The sequence below is a fragment of the Rattus norvegicus genome, chromosome 3 (assembly GCF_021556685.1).
Source record: "Rattus norvegicus strain SHRSP/BbbUtx chromosome 3, alternate assembly SHRSP_T2T, whole genome shotgun sequence".
Taxonomy (NCBI): Eukaryota; Metazoa; Chordata; class Mammalia; order Rodentia; family Muridae; genus Rattus; species Rattus norvegicus.
This window is the reverse complement of record NC_141536.1, coordinates 103,391,285-103,418,553: the sequence shown is the minus strand read 5'-3', so window position 1 is coordinate 103,418,553 and position 27,269 is coordinate 103,391,285. Positions and strand designations below refer to the sequence as shown.

At 42.2% G+C, this 27,269-nt stretch overlaps 1 long non-coding RNA gene across 3 annotated transcripts in view; it reads left to right on the top strand.

The window, feature by feature from the left end:
• The window catches only part of LOC147995638 (uncharacterized), a 52,155-nt gene that overhangs the window by 7,035 nt on the left and 17,851 nt on the right, over positions 1 to 27,269 (top strand). The window contains exons 1-3 of one of the 3 annotated variants that reach the window (XR_015684969.1): positions 10,680 to 10,754; positions 11,016 to 11,229; positions 16,330 to 16,480. This is a non-coding gene — a long non-coding RNA (uncharacterized LOC147995638). Of the gene's footprint in view, positions 1 to 10,679; positions 10,755 to 11,015; positions 11,230 to 16,329; positions 16,481 to 27,269 lie in introns of those variants that run through there. The other 2 variants (XR_015684968.1, XR_015684970.1) reach the window with 2 other exon arrangements.

The window sequence follows — 27,269 nt, the reverse complement described above, 5'->3', positions numbered from 1 at the left end:
GAGTATTTATTGGAGTTGCAGAGTCCCCTGACTCCCTGATGAACACTGTAAACAATCGTATAGAATAAAGGGATCTCCAGTCATGCAATGTGGGCAGTGATGCTCATATGTGGCATAGGCTCTAGAGCCATCTGAATGCTTTCTTGCAGGAACAAATGTTCACTTCTTAAGTCCAGTCACTTGGCACTCACAATATGAAGACAGAAATAGGAGTAAATTTGCCAATTGACTCTGACATCCTCAGCAATGTCCTATGCTTGTGAACTGTTGATTTAGATCACCCTTTCAGAAGCCTTGTCCCATCTGGAGCCAAGAGGCTTTGTGCTCTGTGCTAAAATTACAAAGGTGGGATTAAAAGTTTTTAACTTTTAGATGGGTTATTTTAAATAATATCTCTGCAAATAAAATCCTCCAGTACTATCCACCTTTTTATCAATGGGGCGCATGGCATCTTAACCAGATGCAAACCCTGTGAACTACCATAATGACCACCTTGGCAAGACATGCCCACGGGTGCAATAGTGGCACAAACGTCATAAAAGTAACCAACTACCAAGAAGGACTCTGTCCCTTGTTCCTGTCCAAGAAACTGTAGTTGGACAGAGTTCCTAGAAGAGAATCTACTATTGTTATTCTGCTAGATGATCCTAGTATTAAACCAACTCCCAGCAACTTACCATTATGCCCATAGACTAGCACATCTCTCAGTCTTCTTCAGAGAAGTGATAATGAGCAGGGACCCTGTACTTTCAAGAAACAGAAAATAAAATACTGTGGTGTACACAGCCCCACATGAAATATCCTTATCACGTCTTCTTCTCCCAGAGCTCAGGGACCATAGCGGAAGTGGGAGTAGGAAGATTATAAGAGCCAGAGTGGTTTATGACCACAGCCAATGGGTTTTGTAGACAACAGGGAAGTTGCACATAACAACAGTGATTGTGACAACATGAGCAAGACCTGTGCATGAAATCCCATCCCTGGCTGAGGACCTAGTGTTTCAGTAGATAGCCACAAACCCATCTAGTTTGTGGGCAGCACAAACTGAACTAGATAGGCTTTTAAAAACAAGGAAAATGGCATTAAATATCACTGAGGAGCTGACCATTGACTTTAGCAGTGTGGTACCATTGGTGCAGAACAGGTTTGACACAAGGAGAGGCAAACCTTGATACAAAGGGCTTTAGAGAAAGTGAGAAAACAGATTTTGGAGACATGAGTATGCTTAACTCTTTGGAGGAACTGCTGTAAGGAAAAGGGTGGCCAGGTATGGTGGTACAAACTTGTAATCCCTGCACTGAGGAGGCTAAAGGCAGGAAGATCAGAGGTCTAAGCCAACATGGGCTACATAGAGAATTCCAGGCTAACCTAAGCTGCAAAATAAGAGCTGGTCTCAAGATAATAACAAAAGTAGGTAGGTAGTTATATCTAATATATAAAATATATTACATAATATATATTGTGTTTTATATAATATATAAAATGACTCAAGAGAGGGAAAGGAGCAATGCTTTTGACTGTTTAAAAGAACTTGGGATTTAGTGAACATGTGTAGAATTTAGACAAAGATAGGAACACTGAGAGTTCATTCCTGATAACAGGATAGAAGGCATCTTATGTAAACCAGATGCTGGTGGGTGGGTGGAGTTTGAGATGGAGGTGGGAACTTGTGGAAGTTCTCTTCAGATTTCTTTTTCAGGGAAATCGCCATCAGGTCAACTGTTAAGAGTGAAGGTGGAGGGGGAGAAGTGTTGGAAGATTTATGAAAAAGAAGAAAATACAGAGTTGTTGTCCAGGAGAATAGAATAGTGAGTGGCCTAGAGAAATATACCTGGACTTCTGGGCAGCATAAAGAACAGGCTCCAAGCTAGCTATGTCAGTTTCATAAACTTGAAGGAGACCAGTTAATGTAGATAAGTATTTTCTTTCTCCATTCAGATACATGCAGTCAGCCCAAGAGTAATATTTCTGCAAACAAGAAAAACACAATTACTTGTATGCTTACAGGTAGCAAGAGCTACTAAATCAATTAAGAAATAATGGATTTTCATAAAATCTTTTTCATTTAGCATGGCTGGAGAATGAAGAAATGATTCTCTAGTTAATTGAATATTTTAGATGACTAAGATCATTGTATTACACAACTACTTCAAAAATAGAATTAGAAGAATTTTTTCAAAAGCTAAACAAACAACCCTAAGTGACACATGAAAACACTTAGTTAGTGGTGTCCAAATATTTAATAGTATACATCATTAGGAAAAATACTGATCATGATACATCATGGGAAAGACAGTTATTTGAGTTTGTGGTGGATTAAGATCTGGATGCATTATATCAAGAATTTTCCAAAAGGGACTGGGGCCATTGTTCAGTCTCTAAAGTGCTTGCTATGTAAACTCAAGGAGCGTTTGGTATCCTGTACCAAGGTTAAACAATCAATCAGTCAGTCAGTCAGTCAGTCAAACAACTAGTAGTGTCTGTTTATAATTCCAGTGTCTCTGTGCTGGAAAGGCAGAAACATGGAGATCCCTGGAGTGCACATGCCATCTAGCCTGGACTAATTGGTGAGCCTCGGCTCTAGTGAAAGAACAACAGAACCCCTCTTCCAACCCACAGGGTTGGTTTTTAGACTCCACAGATAAGGACACAGACACATCTGCACACACATACCTAACAAATGCATAAATTTCCTAAAGGCTATGAAAGTGGCGAGGGAAGTCATTAAGTGTAACAATATCCTCAGAGAAATCTATCCATCAATGTCATAGTTGGACCCATGTCGATATTAGAGTAACACATTTTTCAGCCACTTTATCTGTTATTCAGTTAGCTTCTCAGTTGCCTTTATCTGGCACAGCGAAGCCATAAACACGAAGAAGACACTTAGCTTCTGAGTCTGGGTGATGCTTTTGCCAATGGTAATGTCAACAAGACCATGCGCAACAGTGCTGTGGTTGCTCAAGTCCAGCATTTATCTCCTGGCCACTAGAGTTTTTTCCTAATGCTTATGAACCTGCCCTGCATTATTTCCTTATTTTTAAAGGTAACTGATTGTGTAGGAAACACATCTTCATTGAACGTAATTTGGAAACCATGAAAAAAGTAAAACAAACAAAATTCAAGTTACTTCACCACTCAGAGATAAATAGTTAATGTTTTTTGACCAATTTTGGTCTACTTTTTAATTCCTACTTAGCTTTAGAAGTTTATGTCAAGTGGTATATCATTTATACCCTTTCAAACTGAGCATTTTATTGTGAGATTCTCCCATCATGAGACTTCAAAAGCACAGCCTATAGTAGCCTATCATATGAATGCTATGGGTTACTTTAGAATTCCTTAGTATTGAGCATGTAGATGCCAAGACCACAATGCTAAGAAGCATCCTTGAACACAAATCTATCTTTTTGTAGTATTGATTATATCCTTAAGCTACCTTCCTAGAGATGCAATCACACAGTAAGGGGTGTTTTAAGTAACACAGTCTGTAGCTCCCTTGTCCTCTTCAGTTTCTCCACCACCCCACTTTGATTTGAACTCCTCTGACAAAGCTCAGCTGTGAGCAGCTGGGGTCTCTCCTTTATCCTTCCCCGTCTGTTTTCTGACTGTTCCCACAGAACACCTCAGCCTCAGCCTTTTCTGATCCTTTGTACAGATGACTGGGTACTGGCTGGAAGAGCATGCATGCATCGTGATGTTGACTGGCTTGTCTGGAATCGGAACTCTTTTTCGTAAATGTTTTCCCTGCTTTGGATTTTGTTTTGTTTTCTGTTTTGCTATTCAGAATGCCTAGAAGGTAACTTCTTTCCCTTGTTGAACAGATAGAATCGAAGTATGTACATAACTCACTGTAAATACACCCCCCACACAGCCCCAGAGAGAGAGAGAGAGAGAGAGAGAGAGAGAGAGAGAGAGAGAGAGAGAGGTGTATATATCTACTGGTCTCAACACTGCACACTGCATGCCCTTGAAAATGGCTGCCCTTAGCTGATCACCTGTGTATGTACTGGTTTATCTTTGTATACAATGTTGCGGTTGCTGTTCAAATCTTCCCTATTCTTCCATTAAGTACTTGTCCCCAAATTTCTCTTTAAAATAAAGGTAATCCAAGGATATTTTCCCTCACTTTTAACCCTTCTCCTTTGCCTTCTCCTCCCTGTCAGGCAGAAGCATTAGACATCTTTGGGGTTAAGGGTCACATTTTGACAGATAAACATAGTGTTTATTTATATCACATACAGGCTTTATGACTCTCTCTTCTTGCATACGTGTCTACTTCAGTAGATGTCAGACCTCAAACTTAGCCAATGGCAGAGCTGTCTCCCTTTATGAAGATGTAACTTAATTTCTGACTCTGAGACTCTATTCTGCCTATGTGGTCAGAAGCAACCAATTTACATGCTTAGGGGATGCCTTTTGTCTGGATGGGTCATTTGCAGTAGGAAGACTTGAGTCTAAGGAATAATGACGATTGCCCTCTTGGTCATGGGTCATCCTGGCCTGGCACTGAGGAGTCTGTTTAATACTCTGTGACACAGGAGAGTCATTGCTGAGCCTATGTGGGTCCTGTGTCACATAGATCCTCATCTTTCATGCCCTCTTTCTATGGGATCCTCAAGGCAAAGTCCTCTAATATAGGCTATGCATCAGAGAAACAAGAAAGAATTCTGGTCACTTTGTCATTTCAATGGGATTTTGGAGCACATAAGGAGACATTTGAATGAGTAATTAAAGACTGCTTTGTGGGAAAATGATGTTCAGTGCTCCTGAAGCCCTCATTTCTTAGTGATATTCATGTTTCCAACCCTTCCTCCCTGCATCTGCATTCTTTCTTTTCCTCAGCAACTCTTGAATTTCCCATTCCTCAAGCTCCTTCTGTGACTTTGCTCTGGCTTTCTTCTCCCTAAGCTTGCTTCCCTAGAGAAGCTCTGCATGCCCATACCGATGGAAGGACGAATGCTGCGTGCCTGAAGCCAGGATCCAGAATCATCTGCTGGCTGACATTTATTGTCACCTACTGAGTAGATTGGGCTGGATACCCTCTTCTACTCCGTCCCCTGTTAATGACCTTATCATTCTCTTTAAAGCTTAAGAACCCTTTCACCTTTTCTCCAGCCTTAGTCTATCCAAATGCTACTTCCTTTTTGGAATGCAATTCTTCCAGCCCGGACTTCACAACACTTATCTCATTGTCTTTAAGCCTTCTAAATGACTAAACATTTTCTTCATGGTTCTGGCCCCCAGTTTCTTAAACTGTGGGTCATGACCCCAACTGGATCCTACAAGTAACTTGGAGAAGTTGGGGAAAAAAGGCAACAGCCAAAGTTTTCTGAATGCACAATTAAATGTCTCTCACAGCACAATGCCATGTTTCATGCCACAGTTTCACAGTAGCATTGATTCTGAACATGGTGTGTGTCTACTGCTCGTTCCACTGCAGCATACAATGAATGCTGCCTCAAACACCTTGGATATATTCCCAGAGGTAGGATAGCTAGGTCACAGGGCAAATCTACTTTTAGCTTTTCAGGAGCTTCCACACTGATTTCCACAGTGACTGTACCGGTGTCCATTCCTACCGGTGTGTAGGTGTTCCTCTTCCCCCTGTACTTGCTAACACTTATCTTCTTGATAATAGCTATCCTGGGTAGAGATGAGCTCTCAAAGTAGGTTCAATTTCCATTTCCCTGATAGCTATATATATAAAATTGTGTATATATATACATATATATATATATATATATATATATATACACACAATTTGTTTTTCTTGTTTTGATGACTCTTTGTTCTGTTCCACGGACCATTTTTAGGGAATATTCTAAAACTTCTCTTAATAGGAAGACATAAAAAGAAACAAGAAACAACATCTAAACCACGCCCCTTTGAGCCAATGATAAGCCATGCCTAACTAAAAGTGGCTCACTAAAGACTTCATTAATTATTTCTGTTTCAAAGTCTATTCACACTACTTTCATCCACCTATCCTTTCATCATCAAATATACTGTGGAGATTTATTACGTAGCAGACCCAAAGGCACTAAAAAATGCGTATAACGAGTTGTCTCCCAGGGTGGAAGAGGAAAAGCTTGTACTCTGATATCTGCAATGACAGCAGCATATGCAGGCCACTCTGAAAGTGTACAGGAGAAAAATCCCCATCTGTAGTATTTTCTCATTCTTGGCCCATCTTCAGATGACTAAATTTCCTAGATGAATGGCCATTGAGTTGAGACCTTTAAAGTGATTTGGTGTTAGATAGGTGTACCAAAGAAGCTTTTGAATAGAGAAAAGAGGGATTTCTAAACATTGCAAACAGGAAAAGATTAGGTGTCAGAAATTACATGCCTATGCGATTCTTGGCAAGGCCGGAAGAATGGGCTGGAGTGTAATTCTCTGGAATGAGTCAGAGAATGCCACCTATTATGGGAGCTACTGTCTTGCCATTGCAGGAGATAGGAATCAAGGGTTCACTAGACTCATTAACTTAAAAAGGACATAGTTCAACGATTGGGGAGCAGGGGTCAGGAAGCTGGTATCATAAAGTTTCTGCTATTCCTGGAACTACGCCACTCAACTCCCACAAAGCTGGCAACTGTGAACTGGATTGCAGAAATATCCATATCCGTGCAGCGTTCTCTGCTTGCCGGAAGAAAGTTGTTGGGAGATAATGTCTTTCACACTTCCACTTTCTGTTCTTCGAGCGATTACAGCTGACTGATGGGGCTTATTTCACATCTAAAACAGAGCTGTCAGGGTCTGGGACATGTGATTTTTAGTCTTGCAGGCTTTTCTGTAAACAGAGGAGCTAGGCGGTAGTGGATACAGGACGTGGATAAGTCTTGAAGTATACCTGGGGAGGATGAGATGCGAGAATGAGAGTCTGATGGAGGGGATGGTTGATGAAAGAGAGACAAAACCATAGAGACTTGAGGGTGGTTTCTAGATTTGGCCGGAGCAGGAAAGCAACAGATGTTGGACCAAGATGGAAATACAGGGAGATGGTTCATATGCCCCCGGGAGAGGATCAGGGACGAGGAATAATAGACTGACTTATAGACACACTAACTAAGAGGTCATTGCATTAAGTAAGTGTTAGTGGCTGATCGACGACAACAGTGGTGGACGTGCAGAGCTCATCCTGAGGGCCTGGGAATATACTATGTTCACTTTTAAGACTTAACGCTCGTTTTTCCTTCTTCTCTCTAGATTGTCCCTTTCTTCTGGGTCTTTCCTTAAGTGCAGTGCATTGTTCAGATCGGGACAATTATCCACATCCTGGGGGCTGCCTGTAACAGTGGTGGGCAGTGTTGCTTCTATTCTCCATTAGTCTCTTCCGGGCAGTGTGTTCAGTTAGAAAGGAAATGTATCAGCAGGGATTGTTTCTTCCTGCATCCTTGATGTTGTGTTTTCTGAGGTCTGTGGAGCTAATAATATATTCCCTGAAGGTTCCAGATCAGCATGTAGAGTTTCAAAGGTTGACTGTCTCAGAAAAAATTATGTGATTCTTCAGCGACTGTTATATGGAAGACTTTTTAAAAAGTAGGGCCCGTGGAGCACTTTCGTATTTCCTAGTAAGTCTCGTTTGTTTTAAAGATCTTCAGACATGGGACTTGTGATCCACTTGCCTTAGCCTTCCAGGGTGAGGATTCCAGGCATCTGCTGCTGTGCCCGGCTTGAGGGGAGGAATTTAAAGAGGATTTCTCTGGAGCTGCGCCGCCGTAGGAGCCTGGCTTACTCTAAGTGGGAAGAATGAGGAACTTGTACCTGATCTCTGGCCCAGGGAAGGTGCTCTCAGGGAGCACTCGCTTCATTTGTTATGGAATCGGGATCCAGCACAGACCCCTGTTGCCTCCGGTTAGAGAAAACCAGCAGGCCCAACACAGGCTGGTTTGCTTAAGAAGGCTGAACTGGAGGAGTATGCAAGATTCACAGCAGGGGAATCCCAGACGAGGTGTCCTGGGCAATGTAGCTCTTTCTAAGAATTTCCAGAGGCTCCTAAGAGTCGGGGTTGTAAGAGAGTGTTGGACTCTTTTATGACAATATTAGTTCTGTGAGACGTTATTACCTCACTCCAGCTCTCTCGGTCCTTTCAACAACCCCTGACCTTGGAGAAAGGACCAGAATTGGTTTAGCAAAAGGGAGAAAGAAAATTACAAAGAAAGAGGACTTATTCTCCCCTGAACTACTTTTCCGTCTTCCTCCTATTGGGTAAAACTCGGTGTGACTTGAGGATGCTGGCTCTGAGCATGCTTCACTTCCTCGGATAATGAACTGCAGCCTAATCACTACCTAAACTAACAGGAAGCCTAATGTAAGTGCGCGCTTTGTAAGAAGTGACTTGAGTCTCAGCCAGTCGCAGATGTTGAGCTCCAGTCACTCACAGGCCTAAAGTATGTTCAAATCAGACAAACTGAGATCTGAAGCCACTTGCTTTATCTCAGCACTTCATTTCTGTGTTTCATTTCCACTTTCTTTCCACGGCTACAGTCTGACTGATGAACCGTAGTTCTCTGAGCCTGTTCCGGTTCGTAAAGACCACCTGGTTCTAGCATGCTCAATAAAAACCACTTAAGATCTTCACTGTAACTTTGTCTTCAACCATTACCTGTCTCACATCTTGGGGGGGAGGGGCGGGGGGAAGAGATGGTTTAATTTTAAGTCATGCATAAAGTTTTAATTATTGAGTATAGTTGGGTCATCTTAATTTTGAATTGGAGTATTTTAACAGTTGCAATGGTGGTTGGACTTTTTTATTTCCCACATGATCAGAAGAATCGTGGGGTTTTTAATTTTCATCCAAACTTAGTGAGGAAAGTTCTTCATTAATTAGCCTTTGTAAAAGATGCAAGAGGTGACTGTGGATAGCTTGGTGCTCTCATCTCATCAATTCTGTTTGGTAACATGCTGGCTAAACTTCATTATTCCCAGAGTGTTAGCTGGTGCAGTACTGGGGAGAAAAAACAAAGAAAACCTGGTGAAAACCTTTCTGTCGCACCCTAGCTGGATGACCCTGTGGAACATATATAACCATATAAAACCCCTACAAGCCCTGATGTCACGATCTGTAAAAATATGGCAGATTAGTTTATGTGTCCTTTTCTTTCACGCATTTTGGTGGGAATTTAAGTGGGACAGCACACTTGAAAATTTTCCCAGCATCCACTGGGCACTCAATATCCATTAAATGCTTCATGATTGATGTGTCTTCATCAGGCAGAGCTTTGAAAACTTCCAATAACTTTCTTATGAATGGACTAAGTCACCCCAAACCCACAAGCAGATAAGACTAGCTGTAGTAAATAAATAAATAAATAATACCACTCTGGGAGAATGTTCTCCAAGATCCCCTAAGAGACCATTCTTTCCCTGACAAGACCAGGATAATCTGCTCTACCTATGAGTTCTTAATGTGTTAGCTTCCCTTACAAAAGTAATTAAGGATTTCGCATTAGTGAAAGATTTTTTTTTTCTTTCCACCATTTTTTTCATGGCCCTCTTCAACATTAAGTGTTGAGTTACTGACCAGTAGTTACCTGGAAACTGAAGGGAACCTAAAGGAGATTGTAAATTACTGAGACTTTTTTTTACAGAGAAGGACAATGCAGATGAAAAACTGATGGAGGAAAACTCTCCATTTGTCTCACAGAAAGTTAGGAAGGTAGAAGAGAGTGTGAGAAACTAAAGGAAGCCAACTCATGGATGACATCATCATCGACTCAGGGATGGGAGCTGCCTCGCCTCTACCTGAAAATGCTTCTAGTGGTGACGGTGTGAGGCGATGGTTTGGTCTATTGTCCGGAAGACCAAAGACAGAAGCCCTCGTGAAAGAAACTGGATTGTGAATGCTTCAGATCCCACAGGGATTGTTCCCCGGCCTCCCATAGTGTTTCCTATTTAGATTTTAAGCCTCCTGAACTTGTGATACTGATTTCAACCGTTCCTGACACAGCACTGTGGTCCTCTGTTTTTTCTCTCCTTTGAGAGATTTAATCTTTAAAAAGAAATGAACAAACCACCCTTTACCACACAGAAGTGTATGTGCCACAACCAGCTTGGTATTCATGTACCAATAAGAAGAGTGGTACACGCAATGTGTAACAGAGGGGATAGAGAGCTGGAAATAAGTCATAGGAAGCCAGGAGGAGTACTTGAGTCTGTTCAGTTACCTCAAAATGATTTCTAAGCAATTTGCCCAATGAGCACATGGCTTTCCTCATGACATTCCTGTCCTGGTTAGCCTTAACTGTCAACTTGATGCAGCCTAGAGCCATCGGAGAGGAGAGCCTTGATTGAGGAATTCACTAGATTAGATTGGTCTGTGGGGAATTTTTTAAATTATTAATCAATGCAGTAGAGCTATATCCCCAGGCAGGTGGCCCTGGGCCATAGAAGAAAGTTAGCTAAGTGCAAGCCCAGGGGAGGAGAGCAAGGCAATGTGCCAAGAAGTGACATTCCGCCATGGGTTCTACTTCAAGCTCCTGTCAGAGTTGCTGCCCTGACTTCCCTCAATGAAGGATTGTGACCTGGAAGTGAAAGGGGAAGAAACCCTTTCCTTCCCTGGCTGTTTTTGTTCAGCAACAAAATCCCAGCAAGAGAGTGAAACTCCACAACTGCGTTGCAGTGTGACAATCACATGGCTTGGTAAGCCAGAAGCCAGTCGGATCCTTCTGGTTCTACAAGTCCGATTCAGTCCAGCTGCTTACAGCTCCTCTGTCTCCTGGTGGATTAGGAACCCAGAAACCTGCTTGGTAGGAGAATGCTCCCTTAGCAGTCTGCTTTGCAGACAAGCTTAAGTGGCACACATTTGCTCTCTTCCAAGGGCCTGTGCTGGGCAGGCCACTGAGTTTCACAGGTGAAGTCGGTCAGTTTTGATGGGAATGCTGCAGGAAAATTTAAATTATAAAATGAAATAGTGAGACAAAAAAAGTCGCTCAGTAGGTCTTTGAATAGGAAAAGGGCAGCTTGGCAGTACCACAGACTCTTGACAGTGTCTCTTTTTGCTTTTCCAGACTCCTCTGCTCCCTTGTCACAGAGAAGACCCTCAAAGGGCTGGCATGCCCTTTTCTAAGAGGCTCTAACCTCTGACTGGAGTTCCTGAAATAATTGTCCACTATGAAGCTCTGTTGATCAAGTATCAAATATTCGCCAGCCCGTGAACATATCATGGAATATCACTGCCCTCTGAGAGACAAGACAACGTCTCTGATTTGGGGGAAATTGCAGGTATATATGTGTTCCACTTAGAGTTTAATGCTGACTTTAGGATTTATAGATTTAGAGAATGCTGTAATTATCCAGCATCATTATTAATTACACTGCTAAAGAAACATTTTTAAGAAATTTAAAGACACTTTCACCTTCTGATTTGGTGGAATCAGATTGGCAGTTATGAAGAGGGATATTTGCACATACTTGCTCATTTAAAAGAACTTGTCAGCCAGGCAGTGATAACGCACGCCTTTAATCCCTGTACTCAGAAGGCAGAGGCAGGTGGATCTCTATGAAGTCACGGCCAGCCTCGTCTTCAGAGTGAGTTCCAGGACAGCCAGAGATACACAGAGAAACCCTGTCTCAACAACAACCACAACAACATCAAAGTATCTTTTTTCCCCAAAAATGAGTTTCTTTTCACACTAATAAGGTTCCTTCACATCCATCAGTATTTTGGCCAACGTGTGCGTTTGTTCAGCAAGCTCTGTAGGAGCGTAGGCGATGCCTGAGGAGTGATACAATTTAATGGCCAAGCAATCTGTGACACTGTAATCTTATAACACATTTCGTACTGCACTTTCTTACCTAGTGCATGGCTCTTCTCAGAAGGATATTTTTGCTGCTGTCCTTGGGAACAAGAATAGATTAGAATCTTCAGTTATGTAACCACAGTCCTTTACCGAATAGTGGCTCTCACACGTGAACTGTCTCTCTGATGTGCACCATATAGCTAGCTAGCCAAGGCCAGTCTTACCCAAGGATTTTCCCTAGAGTGATCCATGGCCAATCTGCTTGAGAATAACTTGGAGCCTTTTATAAGACCCAGCCAGCATCTTCGGAATCCCAGGTTCACTGCCACAGAATCCTCACCAGTTTCCCTTTGCTGGAACAGCTGTTTTTGAGTTTGGCATCGGGATCTCTTAGGGCTTTTTACAACAGGACAATATCTCAGGCTCTTTCCAGTGCTTTCCTGAAACTCCCCAAGTGACCCCAGACCACCCCAAAGGTTAAGTTCCTACCCAGGGCTCTTTAGACTAAAGGAGAAGACAATGGTTATTCAATGTTCATTTCTTCTGTTTCCCTGGAGGTAACTTAAAAAGGATTGGCTCCCGGATATGTTAGTGTGCAAATACTGTGTTAGTGTGAAATATTTCCCTTCTTATCTTTGGTAGGAAGAGACCTATCATCTAAAAGTGTGTGCTGTCCCCAACCCCCAACCTGGAAGGCTTTTATCCCCATGGACCACTCAATCTCAACTCTTCCTAAAATCCTGCAAATGATTCTGGATGTGAACGCCCAAATAGCAGCTTGTTCAGAAGTATACTCCAGGCTTTTAGGTCTCTGGACAAGAGCTCCCTTAAGCATGGTTCCCTGAGCATGTAAGTCAGTCATTACACTACACAGTCATACTGTCAGCAAAACCAGTCTCAACTTCGTGCCTCAGGTTTCTTTGATTCTCTTTCAATCTCTCCTGTCTGTCTGTCTGTCTGTCTGTCTCTGTTTCTCTGTCTCTGTATGTCTCTCCCTCCCTTAATCCCTCCCTCCCTCTCTTCCTCCTCCCCCCTCCCTGCCTCCTCCCCCCTCTCTCTGTGTGTGCGTATGTGTGCATCTTTCAACTTTTTTGCCCTAAAAACCGTCAAGAAAATAAATGTGTGGACTCCACTCCCTCCTTGGCATTTCTGGACTTTCCTTCTTCTCTGCTGTTGTGTGGATGTAGTTCTGTCCGTCAAGAGCCTTTTTGCTTATCCCCCCCCTGACAAAGTGCTGCTCATTTTGCCCACCTACCATTTCACCGTGCAACTTTCCCAGACAGGCTTTTCTAACTGAGCTTGTAGGTGGCACACAGCTCACCTTGAGCCTTTCTAACTGGACTCTTCCCCAGTTGCTTTGCAGTTAGTCATCTTCACAGCCGTGGTCTCTGTCTCTGCTGGATCAGCTCAACCAATGCTTCACGGGGGGTGGGGGTGGGGCAGCCGTGTGCAGCAGGGCTTTTAGACAAGAAGGGCGAGAATGAATTGATCCCTCTGCCATTCCTGTCCTCTAGGAGCTCGCTACGGTAGGAAATTAGATGGACATAAGTGTCCTCAGATGGCTGATGGTAAATACAGATCTGTGATGCTAAGGGGAAATTTAGGTACCGAGGGTATTACAGAAGACCATGCAGAGCTGGAACTTAAAACGCAAGAGGATTTTAAATGTCAGTAGGCGAAGAGTCACTAGCAGCATATTTAAGCCTAAGGAACAGCGTGTCGAAAGGCTCTTAGATACTAGAACCCCGTGAGGGTAGACCAACAGCTAACCTTCATTAAAATACTCTCAGAAAAACATCACTATCTGCCTGTAGTTGGAGCTGTAAGTCAGCCTGGGTATTGGTGTCCTGTGCAAGGGTTATTTGTTGAGATGATGTGGGCTGTGTAGAATGCTTTTATAGTTTGGGCTACCTCCAAAAGGTTACGTATACTCCTGTGGTGTATGTGCATCCCAACATACAAATTTCCAGGTTCCGAGAGATAGTTCTTAATTTTTAAATGTTGGAGACTTGTATTTGGACTTGGGCTCTGTTACTTATGAGTTATGGCTGCGTAAGTTAAGTCCCTTGCTCCTTTGGGCTCACCTGTTCTAAGGATGATTCTTATGTAAGATGGGCTCGTGTAAGGCACCTGTAAAGCTATTTGTATGTGCTTGTCACTTAAAAGGAACCCAGTAAACAGAAAAACAAAACAACAAAACCAAATTCTCCCTGGGTCAGAAAATGAAGGAATTTGGCATAGATTGCACTTACTTCTTCCGTCTGCGTGGAATATGATTCCAATATTTGCAGAGTGCATCCCAGCAGCAGAAGAAATGATTGACAACTCCAGTTCCCAATCCTTCTGATGTTCACTGCCTAAATCCAGCTGTCTTATCCTCACTGTGAGCAGAACTGGCCATTCCCCTCCCTTCATGTTGACCTCTCCTGACTGGCTGACACAGGAACACTCACGACTTCTTCTAAGAAGAAGAAGAAGAAGAAGAAGAAGAAGAAGAAGAAGGAGGAGGAGGAGGAGGAGGAGGAGGAGGAGGAGGAAGAGGAGGAGGAAGAGGAAGAGGAGGAGGAGGAGGAAGAGGAGGAGGAAGAGGAAGAGGAGGAGGAGGAGGAAGAGGAGGAGGAGGAGGAGGAAGAGGAAGAGGAGAAGAAGAAGAAGAAGAAGAAGAAGAAGAAGAAGAAGAAGAAGAAGAAGAAGAAGAAGAAGAAGAAGAAGAAGAAGAAAGAAGAGGAAGAAGAGGAAGAAGAGGAAGAAGAAAGTGATTTTTAGCTTGGAGGTTAGCAAAAAAGCTGAGGCTGAGGAGAGAGGGAGAATTTCTGATTTGCATGCCCTCCTCAGCTCTGAGCAATCTGTTCTTGTTTAAAACAAAGAGCAAAACATATTCCTTCAAACCAGTTTAGGAGAACAGTGAAGGCTAAGGCAATATATTTATTCCAGCTGTCATAAGAGTCATGAATTTCTGGATTAAAAAAAAAAATCTATTGCAGTTTTTGAAAAGTCTGGAGCTCTTGGCTTAGGGATTCCCGAAAAAGTTCTGGGAGCCTTTGTTTGTTTGTCTTTTGTTTTAATTTTTGTCATGGATTTAGTTATTTTTGGAGTCAGAGTCTTTCTATGTAATGCAGGCTGGCCTTGAACTCATAACGCCCCTGCCTCAACCTCCTTATGCTACAATTATAGACTCGTACCACAATGCTTGGCACGAGTTCCTAATTCCAAAGTTGATTTTTGTTCGAAAAGCTAGATTATTTGTTGAGAATTGCATGGATCTAAGATGAGTAGAGTTTGATGTTGTTAAAGGGACAAATGAGCTTCACTCATTCATTGCAGAAATAGCAAATATTGTGTAGCAGAGACTGTGGATGTAGTTCTGAGTTAAGGGAGTTCACAGAGATGCATCGGTCACCATACATTTCTTAATAGCCAATGGGGATACAGATAAGTAGACAAACTGTTTCAATGCAGTGTGGTGTAAGCCTCGTAGAGGTCCAAGGTGATATAGGAGGGAACTCAAAGGCCTAAAAGATGAGCAGAATTTATCCAGAGGAAGAGAGTTGTGGGCGGAAGAGTGTTCTAGGCAGAGGAAACAGCATGGCATGTCTTAAGGATTACATAAGACTTTGTGAACACAGGGAACTAACTTCATTTAAATGTCCCTGGATCACAGCAGCTGGGGACGAGGATGGTGGCATTCCCATTATGTTCCCTTCAGCCATTTGATGAGTCCATGGTCTACACTGTAGACTAAGGGTAAAGTAAGCCCGTTGGTGGATTTGGGACCCAGGTCATTGCTACTCAACAAGATTTTGCCACAGAGATGTGTAACATGTTTTCCAATTTGCTATCGTTTGATATATATTGTGGGGAGCTTCAAGAGTTCCCAACTATGCCCAATGATGCTAGATTTAGATGTTCTTTTAGGCATTTAACTAAGCACCAGAACAGTATTCCAAGTCTCAGCTACCAGGATCTCAGTTTGAATTGTGTGTGTATGTATGGGTGTGCATGTGGTGTGTGTGCAGGTGTGACCTACAGGGGCTTGAAGAAAAGATTGGGTGTCCTCCTCTATGCTTCTCCACTTTATTTTTCTGATCTAGGGTCTCTCACCGACCCTGTAGCTTACTTACTCTCTTGGATAGACTGACTGATAGGAATGCCCCAGACCTACCTGTCTCCATCCACCCCCAATTCACCTATGGCTGTGGTCTAAGTGCCCACAGCTGGGCCCAGCTTATGTATGGGTGCTAAGAATCTGAACTCAAGTCCTTATGCCTGTGACATAAGCACTTTGCCCAGTGAGCCATCTCTCTAGCCCCTGGTTGATCTCCTTAGTAGGCAGGATTCCCGGGAAGCCATAAATGAATAATGAAGGGATAGAATGGGATGGGTCCCAGATATAAGGGCTTCTTGAGCCTTAGCCAATAGTTGATATTTAGCGATTAGTTTTTACTTATTTTTCTAAGATGAGCAATGAAGAGGCAAGAAAATACCAGAATGATGAGCTAACTCAAATGCTGACCAGAGCCTCTGAAAATGAAGAAATGTTAATACCATGCTTCACTAAAATATAAGTCTATATCTTTTTTAGAAAACTGGCTACTGGGGAGTGGAGCCAGCACTAGTGACACTGGTGGCTGAGGGAAGAAATAGAAAAGATAAAACAACACAAAGCATTGTACTGATACAGTGAAAGAGATAGCAACGAGGCCCACGGCTTGGTGCGCCAACTTTAAAAATGAGTAAGTATTAAAAAAAATGAAAAATGGGCAAAAGGAATGAGGCCCTTTGTGTAGAACAATCGTTTTGCAGACACCTAGCCCTCCAGAAGAGCTAACCTGTCCCTCTGCTCGAGCACCCAGCTCCTCTACCTGAGGGCCTGCCTGTCCAGGTTTGGTTCCCTGCTGGGTATCCCCTCAGCAATATTTTCCTGCTTTAGTTTGCTTGAAACCTCATCATGAGACTTCTCTATTTACAGAGTCCCTCAATAGTTTCTGACCAGTGTTTCTTGCTATCTTACCTGTTCGTTTACCTGTTGCATTGAACCTATTTCCTAGATATTTTGTTTTCTTGTGCTGGAATTTACATAAGGAACATCACAGGCTATATATATGCATGTGTGTGTGTGTGTGTGTGTGTGTGTGTGTGTATGTGTGTATTATGTATGTGTGTATGTATATGTATTTGTATATATGTATTGGGACTGAATCTTTGTATCCCAAACTATCCTGGAATTCTTTATGCATTATGTAGACCAGGCTGGCCTTGAACTCACAGAGTTTCTCCTGCCTCTGCTTCCCCAGTGCCGAGATAAAAGGTGTGTACTACCATGCCTGGCCGATTAATATACTTTTAAGATTTAAGAATGAATGAAAACTAGAGTGTGAATCTACAAAACCATTGCTGCCTCTTAACCCCTCCCCCCCGGGCTTCACAATTTCTACATGCATATAAATCACTTTTGATTGAGGATATATCTTGGTTCCAGAACTGTGTGATTCTGACAAGACCTCAGGCAGTGCTCTTGCTCCTGTACTGTGTGCCGCAGTTCTTAGTTCTTGTCGCTTCAGCTGCTGACCCTGAGTCTGTGGGTTCCTAAGACTGGCTACCCACATCTACCGAGCACATGAGGCTTAGCCTCAAAATCTCCTTTGCTGAACGTCGAATGAGTGGAGAGTTAAGTTGCATTTCGATCATTCAGAAATTTGAAACGTAAAAGAAAACTGGAAGATTTTCTCGGCAAGCCCATTACTAAGCTTCTACTTTAATTATGCACAGTTGTTCCTTTCTGCCTTTTGAACCAAGCCTTGCCTTCTCAGCCCACATGGATGCACTGCAGAGCATTTCAAAATGAGTTGCAGGCACTGCCACACTCCTTTTAGGAGGCTTGTACTCCAGTTTTTAAAGGGACTCTTCTGGTTCTTGCCTGTCGTGGAGGCCATTCTGGAGGCTCGCTTCTGAAGCTGGCTACATCTGTCACCTCTCACCCACACTGTCATTCTTGGCACTTCCCTTCCTGGCACACTGAAATGAATGAAGGCTTCTGGGAGTGCTGGACATATTCTCTCATTACTTCTGCAAACACTGAAAAATAATCTTCAAAGAACAAAGAAGAAATAAACAATAGTAGTTAACACTAAAACTCGAAAGGTTTTAGTTGTTGTTGTTGTTGTTTTATAGGTAGATATCTTAGTTGGGCCTTGAACTTGCAATGATCCTCCTGACTCTTCCTCTCAAGCGCTGAGATTATAGGCCTGTGGCATCGTGCCCAGCTGACTTCTTGAGTTGCTGATAACTTGTGAGGCTGAGGCTTTTAATCTCTTAGATTGAGTGCCATGTTTGGCCCGTGGTAAGTGCTGAAGGGTTGCTGGAATGTTGACTGAAGGAGTAAGTGCTTAAAATGCTGGCAGTTCTCTTTCCTGATTGTTGGTGCATGGCTTTGCCAGGCATAGTCCTACTCAGATTCCCCAGGACAGATTCACCTTTGAGGTGAGTCACGCCTTGTTGAGGGAGTGACCTTTTCCTCTCTAGCCTTTACTTACCCATTATCAATAATTTTTCTCAAACAATACTTGACAATACTGTCTCCAAAAACTGCTAAATGTTACAAGGAGAGGAACATCCCCTACTTTGACACAGATCTGGGGGCGTAGACCATGCCCTGGATAAGTTTGAGGTTCCTAGATTCCGTTGGATCATGTAGCTGGCAACATTGGCAGCATCCTTTGGATGTGGCCTTCCTTTTTCTTTGGTTTCTCTCCCTCAGGACATTCAGTTCTGCTCCTTTAGCCTATCCTCGCCAATTCTGGAAGTTACAGCCATCGACAACTCACTTTCCCTGGCCGTGCCCATCAGACTTGCTAACCTGCTGCAGCTCTCTTTGCAGCTTGTTCAGTGTTCCTGGTTCTGTTCATCCTCTGCTCTTGCCTTCAGAGGCAGCTCTTTTGTCTGCTCCTCCTAACCACAGCAAGCAGCTAAAGAGAGACTTGTAATTAAAGCCAAATGGCCACAAACCTTCTATTTCCTCCTTGGTCACTGTACATCAATTCTGTTATTTGTTCTTCCTCCATTACCTGCTGAATTTTATTCCCTAATGCTCATTCAAGTACATGCCCTTTCTCTACAAGCCCCACCCCACCCCCAAGCTTCCTTTTCCACAGCCAATCTCACTTCCCCCCTTTCTTCCCCCTTGGGAGGATGAAGCGATGTTTGCACTTTGTGTGAACATACCTACATGACTGTCTCTGCTCAGTGTCTCCTCCCAGCCTTAGCTGAAAACGGCCCTTTCCCCCTCCTTCTGGTTTGTTCTTCTGAGGGCCCTTTAACTAGGCTGAGGATCCAGGTTGGTTTATCTTAGAACTATTTCTGCATACATGTGAATAGAGTCACAGTATACTCTTTTATTCTCCTCCCTAGGCCTAACATGGGGTTCCTATTGCTCTGGTGAAAACCATGACCAAAGCGACCTGGGAAAGAACAGTTTTACTTGGCTTATACTTCCACATCATAGACCATCTCTGACAAAAACCAGGACAGGGTGGAAACATGGAAGTAGGAGCTGATGCAGAGGCCATGGAAGGGTGCTGCTTACTGGCTTGCTCCTTGTGGCTTTATCAGCCTGCTTTTTTTTTTTTAATAAATCTCAGGACCACCAGCCCAGGAATGGCCTCGCCTACAGCAGGTTGTTCCCTCCCTCATCAATCACTAATGAAGAACATGTTCCACAGGATGGCCCGCAGCCTGAACTTATGGAGGCATTTTCCTAATTGAACTTCCCTCCTCCCAGAAGACTTTAGCTTGTGTCAAGGTGATGTAAAGCTAGCCGGCACAGGGCTGGTTTCCTTTATGCAAGTTCTTCCTTCCACAGGGTGAAGGGAGATAGAAAATAAAATGTACAATATAAACCAACACAGCTACTAATCCCCCTCTTCCCATGACATCGCTGTTAAGTGATGGACATACAACACAAACTGGAATGCTGAAATTACCCACCACTTGAGAGATTAAGGCAATGTATGACTCTTACTCGGGTCTACCACATTCTTGGCGTGCTCATATGCTCTGGTTAATCACTGCCCTATGCACTTGACCTTTGCTTTTATTCCTACTCTAGTCATCCATCTCCCCTGCTCTCTCCCTCCCTCCTTCCCCCCTCTTTCCCTCCCTCCCTCCCTTCCTCCCTTCCTCCCTCCCTCCCTCCTTCCTTCCCTCCCTCCCTTCCTTCCTTCCTTCCTTCTTTCCTTCCATCCATCCATCCTTCCTTCCTTTCTGATATAGAATCTCACTCTGTAGCCCTGGCTGGCACGGAACTCACAGAGTTCCACTAGCCTCTGCTTCCTAAATGCTGGGATTAAATGCATGTACCACCACCAGCCAGGCTTCCATGGCATATATGATTAGAGACCTAAAGGTTTCTAGAAGCTCAAAAAGGGATCTTCTGGTGAAATCAGTTCCCACCAAAATAGCTCTTAGACACAGTTTTTGAGAAATTGGTTAAAACAAAACACCTTTTCTGTAACCACCCACAGGAGACCTGTGTGGGTTTGCTTACACTGTGAGCCAATGCTCGTCTCCTCAACTGAACCAGCCTTTTAGCTCACAGCAGTTTTTCCTTAAATGAATCGTTCTTGTCAGGCTTCTTCATGATTCCTCATGGAGGGCCTGACTCATCACTTAACCCTCACTATTTCAGTTGTGTTCAGAAGGTTCCCACAACCCCATAATAATCTCTGCTCCCCAATGTTCCATCAGAGATTCATCTCAGAATGGATGATGGTGTACTGGCTAAACATCTCTAATGTTTTCGGAAGATATATGGAGTGGCAATAAGGGGAACAGTGTGTTGAAATAAAGGAAAATTTAGGCTTAGTTCTGAATATGACACTAGCTTGAAATAAAGTAATTTTTATTCTTTTGGGGGCTACAAGGCTTATCTTTCTTGTAAATATTTTAAAATAAAACTTAATTATATCACCCCTCCATTTTCCTCTATCCAACACTTCCTGTTTACCCCTCTCATTCTATCTCAAATTCATGGCCTTTTTTCCTTTAATTGTGTACACACACACACACACACACACACACACACACACACCATGTATAGTATATATGTATAGTCTATATAATGTGTGAGTATCGTATCTGTCTGTGTGTGTCTCTGTATGAGTGTGTGTCTGTCTGTGTCTGTGTATGATTTCCAGACTGACCACTTGTGGTATTAGATAACTGATCTGAGGATTCTTTTCTGCACAAGACTGTTATGCTCTTAGCATTCCTTAGTGTCCTGTAGTTCTTTGTCTAGGGTTGAGACCCTGTGGGTTTTCCCCTTTCCATGGGAAACTTGCCTATTGCTACATTCTTGTTTCACTCTTTGTATAGGCAACTGCATCAGTGAGGTTTGATGATGAGAACAGCTTCTCTGACATAGGAAACAAAATCTCACATTAAACTTCCTTTTCCTCTGTCTCTTACAGTCTTTCCGCCCCATCTTCTGTTATAGCTCCCAAGCATTAGGTGCAGGTGTATCCTTTGGAGCTGACGTTTGACAATTACCTGAGGTGCAGATGTATCAGGGGTGATATTAAATAGTCACCCATTCTCTGTATTTTGATCAGGAGCAGTTTTCTGGAGTGTTCTGCAAACTTACCTTTTGAAAGACAAAGACTATTCCATCAAACATTCTGAGGTTCCCATATTTGCAAGCATTACCACAAGAATCATATTTTAGGACCGTCTCTTTAGCCTTAAAATTTCACTGTGATAGATGTTGTCATGGATCACTACAAAATCTCCCCCCCCCCCCCGCAGGCAGCCAATAGACCTTGTACATTTGGAGACACATTTCTTAGAAATCAAATTTCCTCCTATTATCTGGGCTTCAGGTTTTCAACAGAGCTTGCCCAAAGTCACACCTTAAAAATAAATGGAGGTTAGATTTGGAGAATGCAGTTTATATTGATGGTGAGATTAAGGGTAGTATTTGAAGGAAAATTGGCTGAGAATTTTCTCTAGTTGAAGTGAAATGTAAATTTTTAGGTATAAAATACATTTCACGTTTCAACTAACTTAAATAAAATAAATTCACCCCAGAAGGAATTTTGAGATATTAAGATAAAGAGAAAGATCTCAAAGACTACTTAACCTCAAAGGAAAATTACTACCAAGAAAATTAAATTGGCAGTAGATTTCCCATCTAGAAACATGGATTTTTGAAGGTGACAAAGCAAACAGCTATGACACCCCAAAGGAGAGATAACTGACAAGCTAGAATCATACTCACAGGTAATTATACTCCTAGGTAATCATACTCCTAGGTAAACAGCTCTTCAAGAGCAAGGCTGGACTGAATAGATTCAGGCACATGGTCCACACACAAACCCTTCCTAAAAGAATAACGGTATGGTAAAGACAAGTGTACTAGGGGGGACACTGCAAGCATCATGACAGTGAGCACAAAATTAATGGATCTTGTTAACAAGACAAATTGACTATTAAAGCTTGTAATACCATCATGTGTTAAAGAAGGAGGAAGTACCTTTGTAGGAATCAGAAAGGTTCAACTGTCAAGCCAATATCATTTCTCTTTTAAAAAATTTTCTTTCATACATTACACCCTGACTGTAGTTTCCTCTCCTTCCACTCCTCCCAGTCCTCTCTCCCTGCCCCCCTCCACTCCCTTTGGAAAAGATCAGGCCTTCCAGGGATATCAACCAAACATGGCATAGCAAGTTCAATAAGACTAGGCACAAACTATTTCAAGGCTGGACAAGGCAACCCAGTAGGAGGAAAATAGTTCCAAGAGCAGGTAAAAGAGTAACAGACAACGCCCCCCCCCCCACTCCTATTGTTAGGATTCCCACACGAGCACCACCCTACAAAACCATAACAAAGGAAGAAATATATACAGAAAAATTTAGAGCTTGTCAGAAAAACATATCATCTAAAAATAATTGTACTTCAATATCCATGAGGATTTGTGTCCAAGATCCTTTGCCGGTACCAAAATCTGGATATTCCAATTCTTTATTTTAACATTGACACAGTGTTTTCATTTAGCCTACACAATCCTCCCAGGTAGCTTGTACCATCTGTAGATTTTGTATGCTGATTTAATGCAAGTATGACAGTTATTAAACTGTGTTATTTAGAAAGTAATGACCCCAAACAGACATAATTTATTCTGAATATTGAAATGTCTAGTTGCTTTGTACCCGAAGCTTTGGAACTCATCAATCTGGAGGGTAGACTGTGCATATGTTACAGAAACCATCAGTACAATAGTTCTCAACCTTCTAATGCTATGACCTTTTAAGAAAGTTTCTCCTGTTGTGGAACTTTTTTTTTCAACTGCCAAGCCAATATCATTTTTAAAATTTTTTCTTTCACAGCATGAAATCATTTTGTTGCTACTTTATAGTTGTAATTTTGCTACTGCTATGAATTATGATGTAAATATCTGGTATGCAAGATACCTGATAGTGTGGCCCTAAAGGGGTAGCAACCCACAAATTGAGAACCACTGTAGTAGTAGACTGTGGTTTCCATGTTGTCAAGACAGAACAACTTTGTTCTTGGGCTGGAAGATGATGTGGTGATCATAGCACTTGCCACACAAGTGAGGATCAGAATTCAGATCCTGTTCATGCTTCTAGGAGTAGGAGAGGAGGGATCATGAGGCCCGGGAGACTAACTTTACATCTGAAACTTGCTAGATTTTGTAGGGCCCTTCTCTAGCGTTATAGAAGCAGTGAGTGATTCTTGGGGGAGGAGATCCTGATTGGCGGAGGTGCAGTGAGGAGATGCTCTGACCTGCCCTGCCAGTTGTACAAAGAGTTCCAGAAATGCAGCTTTGCAGGCCCTCTCTCTCCATTTGGGGTGGGCTTTTTGCTGATGCAACTGTCCCTGGGTTGTCCCTGCTCCCGTATCTTCTTACCTGTTTCCTCATCCATAATTCTGTAAGCAACTCCAAGAACTTGTGCAAGAAGTTAGAGTTACTTCTTTAGTCTGTCAAGGGTTTCCTTTCTAGAGTGAATAGAAATGTGTGTATTATCATGTCTTCCCTAGAAAAGTCTTGCATACAACAGCCCCCAGAAACCACATAAATGTTGGGTGAGCATGGTGACCCACTTGTAACCCCAGGGTTTGGAAGGCTGAATCAGGGGATCCCTGGAGCATGTTGGCTAATTTGGCCAGCAGTATATAGACAAGCTCTGCCTACAGTTGAGACCCTATCTCAACGAGTAAAATGGAGAATGATAGGAGTCTTATGATGTCAACCTCAGACTTACATATGCATATGTGTGCCTGTACACATGTACCTGCCCATATATGTGTATCCATGCACATGCAAACATGCATGCATACATTTACATGAGGAAAAACCCCTATTCTCTAATCCAGAATAGAAAAGGGGGTGAATCAATAAACAACAATAAAAAGACAGAGGAAGTAAGTCCAAATGCAGGAAGAAAAATAATGAATGAAACTGTATATTTCTTTATTTATATTCATCTATCATCTATCTGTCTATCTATCTATCTATCTATCTATCTATCTATCTATCTATCTATCTATCTATTTAATTGAAGGAAGGATGTGCCTGTGTCCTATGCTGTGCATGTGGAGGTCAGAAGACAACTTTCAGGATGGGTTTTCTTCTACCATGTAAGGATTCAGGGGGAATCAGATCAGGGCAGTCTGTCTTATCCACAAGCACCTACACAATGAGGTACCTTGTCAGCACTGAACATAGCATCTTTAATACAGGTCCTCTGTTACAAACTTTTGAATTAGTTTAGATTGACTTTCCATGGGGAAAGAAAGGGCTTGAAGTAGAACTATTCATGGCACCAGGATTTTGAGAACTGGTTTGCTCTGGTTTACTCATATTCAGCTGTTAGTTCAAAGTTGAAAGCTTTCTCCCTTCAATACTCTCTACAGCATGATCTCAGACAGATTTTCAAGTTTTCCAGATCCAAACTAGGAAGTGTCTCATATGAAAACAATTTCCATTTGAAAAAGAAAGAAGAGCAGAAGGAGAAACAGCAGAAATGAAAACAAAAACATTTATTTCTCTCAGCCACCTAGAGTCCATTTGATTCTGTTCCTCAGTGTTCTTCAATGTGGTTATTTCTAGAGAGTCCATAGGTGGGAGACACCGAAGGAAAGCACTTGGCAGCTGTAGAGATTGTTGTATATGTTTGCAGTGATTAAAGAAGTATTTAAGGTTTTGCATTTTGCCACTCGGGGAGAAAAATAGAAATATTTGAGGGGAAATCACTGTTATGGATACACACTGAAGATAAATTGAAGCTGTGTTTAATTTCTGAGTGGCAAAGTTTGACTTCAAAAGGAGCCTGGGCTCTTGAATGCTGGATATTCACAAATATTTTAAATTTAGTTGCTCAAATCTTTCAACCAGCTTCTATCCTTCAAACCCCAGGAAATCAACAAATTACACCGTGTTAATGACAAGCTTAAAGATCAATTTAATCATTTGCTTCATTCATTTAGTTAGTAGTGTTTTCTTATTTAAATTCTCTCTCTTCTTTTCCTCCCCCTCCTCCCATTCCTTCACTTTTGAGCTTAAGGTCCTTGATGTTTGCTTACCTTTCCCCCTCACTCTCAATTGTAGGTCAGTGGTATCTGGAATCAGCATTCTAAACTTTCCTGCTCCAACCCTTCATTATGCATATGACGAGGCTGGGAGAGAGACAGAGGAAGCATGGCTTTCCAAGGGTCTTAGGACACAGTAGAGGCAAAAGGCTTTGGCTGCAAGCCTGGCTGATGGAGGGCTGCCTTCATTTAGAGCTCTCTATGACATGCCCAAAGAGTGTGACCGTTTCACACTTAGGCAAGGGTGTTATTGCCTCACTTCCATGTAGCAAGTTAAATTTAATCTGTCACATCCTAACATCGAACACTAGCAACAAAAATGCTATCATTAGAAATTCAGTGAAGTGATTTACTGATCATTTTGTCGTTGGCTGCTGTGGCTCTTGTGCATACTGGCTAATTCATAGTTCATTTAGGAAACTCTCAGACTCAGCCTCCTCCGGTCAGTGTTGCATAAAATAGCAATTTGTCTATAGAATATTTTATGCACCCAAAAATGTGATAAGATCTAGTAGACATTGGCATTCCTACCACCCCACTTAGTAATGCTTCACTCAGATTTATGTTTTAGTCTTATACATGTTAATGCATATTAACTGAGGTCATTAAAATTACTGTGTATCTATATAATTTGTTTTTCTATTTCCTAGAGCACATTTCTTCTCACCTATGGGTCCTACATTTTACATGAATGCTTAAATTAATGGATGTCATAGGTGACAGACAGGAATTGTATTGATTACTTTTCTATTGTTGGGGTAAGACACCATGACCAAGGACACAAAGATTATTTAATTTGGATTTGCCTCTTCAGAGGGTTAGATCCACAGTGGTAGGATGAAGTCACGGTGGCAGCTTAGAGCTTCCATCTCAAACAGGAGACAGAGAGAACGCAGTGTGAACAGTACATTCTTTTAAATCCCAGAACCTGCCCCCAGTGACACACCTTCACCAACAAGACCACACCTCCTAATCCTCCCCGCAAACAGCCATAAACCGGGGTTCTGATATTCAAGTGCCTGAGATTTACATGGGACAACCCATCTAAACCATCACAGAAGTGAAACTGTCTAGATACTAGGGAAGAGAGGGTAACACTTGTAGGAAAAGGGAAAGACAAGAACTATGATGGGAACATGATAAAAGAACGCTATGCACATGTACGAAAATGTCCTTATCAAATCCATTATTATATACAATTAACATATACCAAGAAAATTATTTTTTAAGAATTTTATAAGCCTTCACAGAGTCAATATTGGTTTCATCAAGGTACTGTGTTTAATGCTCTTATGCACTCAGTACACATTTGAAGGTCATTTTCCAGAACGTGTGACTGGAAGTGGAAGGGCTGGCTTTGTGGTTTGATCCTCCCCAATCCCCATATTATTAAATGTTGCCTTTCACGATAGCTGTGTAGCATTTTCCTTTCCCACCAGTTTTATGGGTGTATATTCATTATACATATAGCAAAAGGTTTCACGGGGACATTTTTTATCTATGTATATGATATACTTTTACTGTGTCTCCCAAGGTTTTCAGCCTCTGCCATCAGCACATGAACTCCCACCTTCCTCATCTACCGACAGCCTTCAGACAAGCAAGTGCTGAGTGTGAATTGCTTTTATGATCATGAACTTGCACCTCATGATGACATTTCCAATCCTCTCATCACTGTGGTAGACTTCTTTTATGTTTTATTGCATTACCTCTTGTGAATTTTCTCACTGTAGTCTTGCTTCGTTTTCTATTGAGTTGTTGGTTTTGTTTAAAGAAGCTTTCCGGGCTGGAGAGATAGCTCAGTGGTTAAGAGCACTGACTGCTCTTCCAGAGGTTCTGAGTTCAAATCCCAGCAACCACATGGTGGCTCACAACCATCTGTAATGAGATCTAATTCCCTCTTCTGGTGTGTCTGAA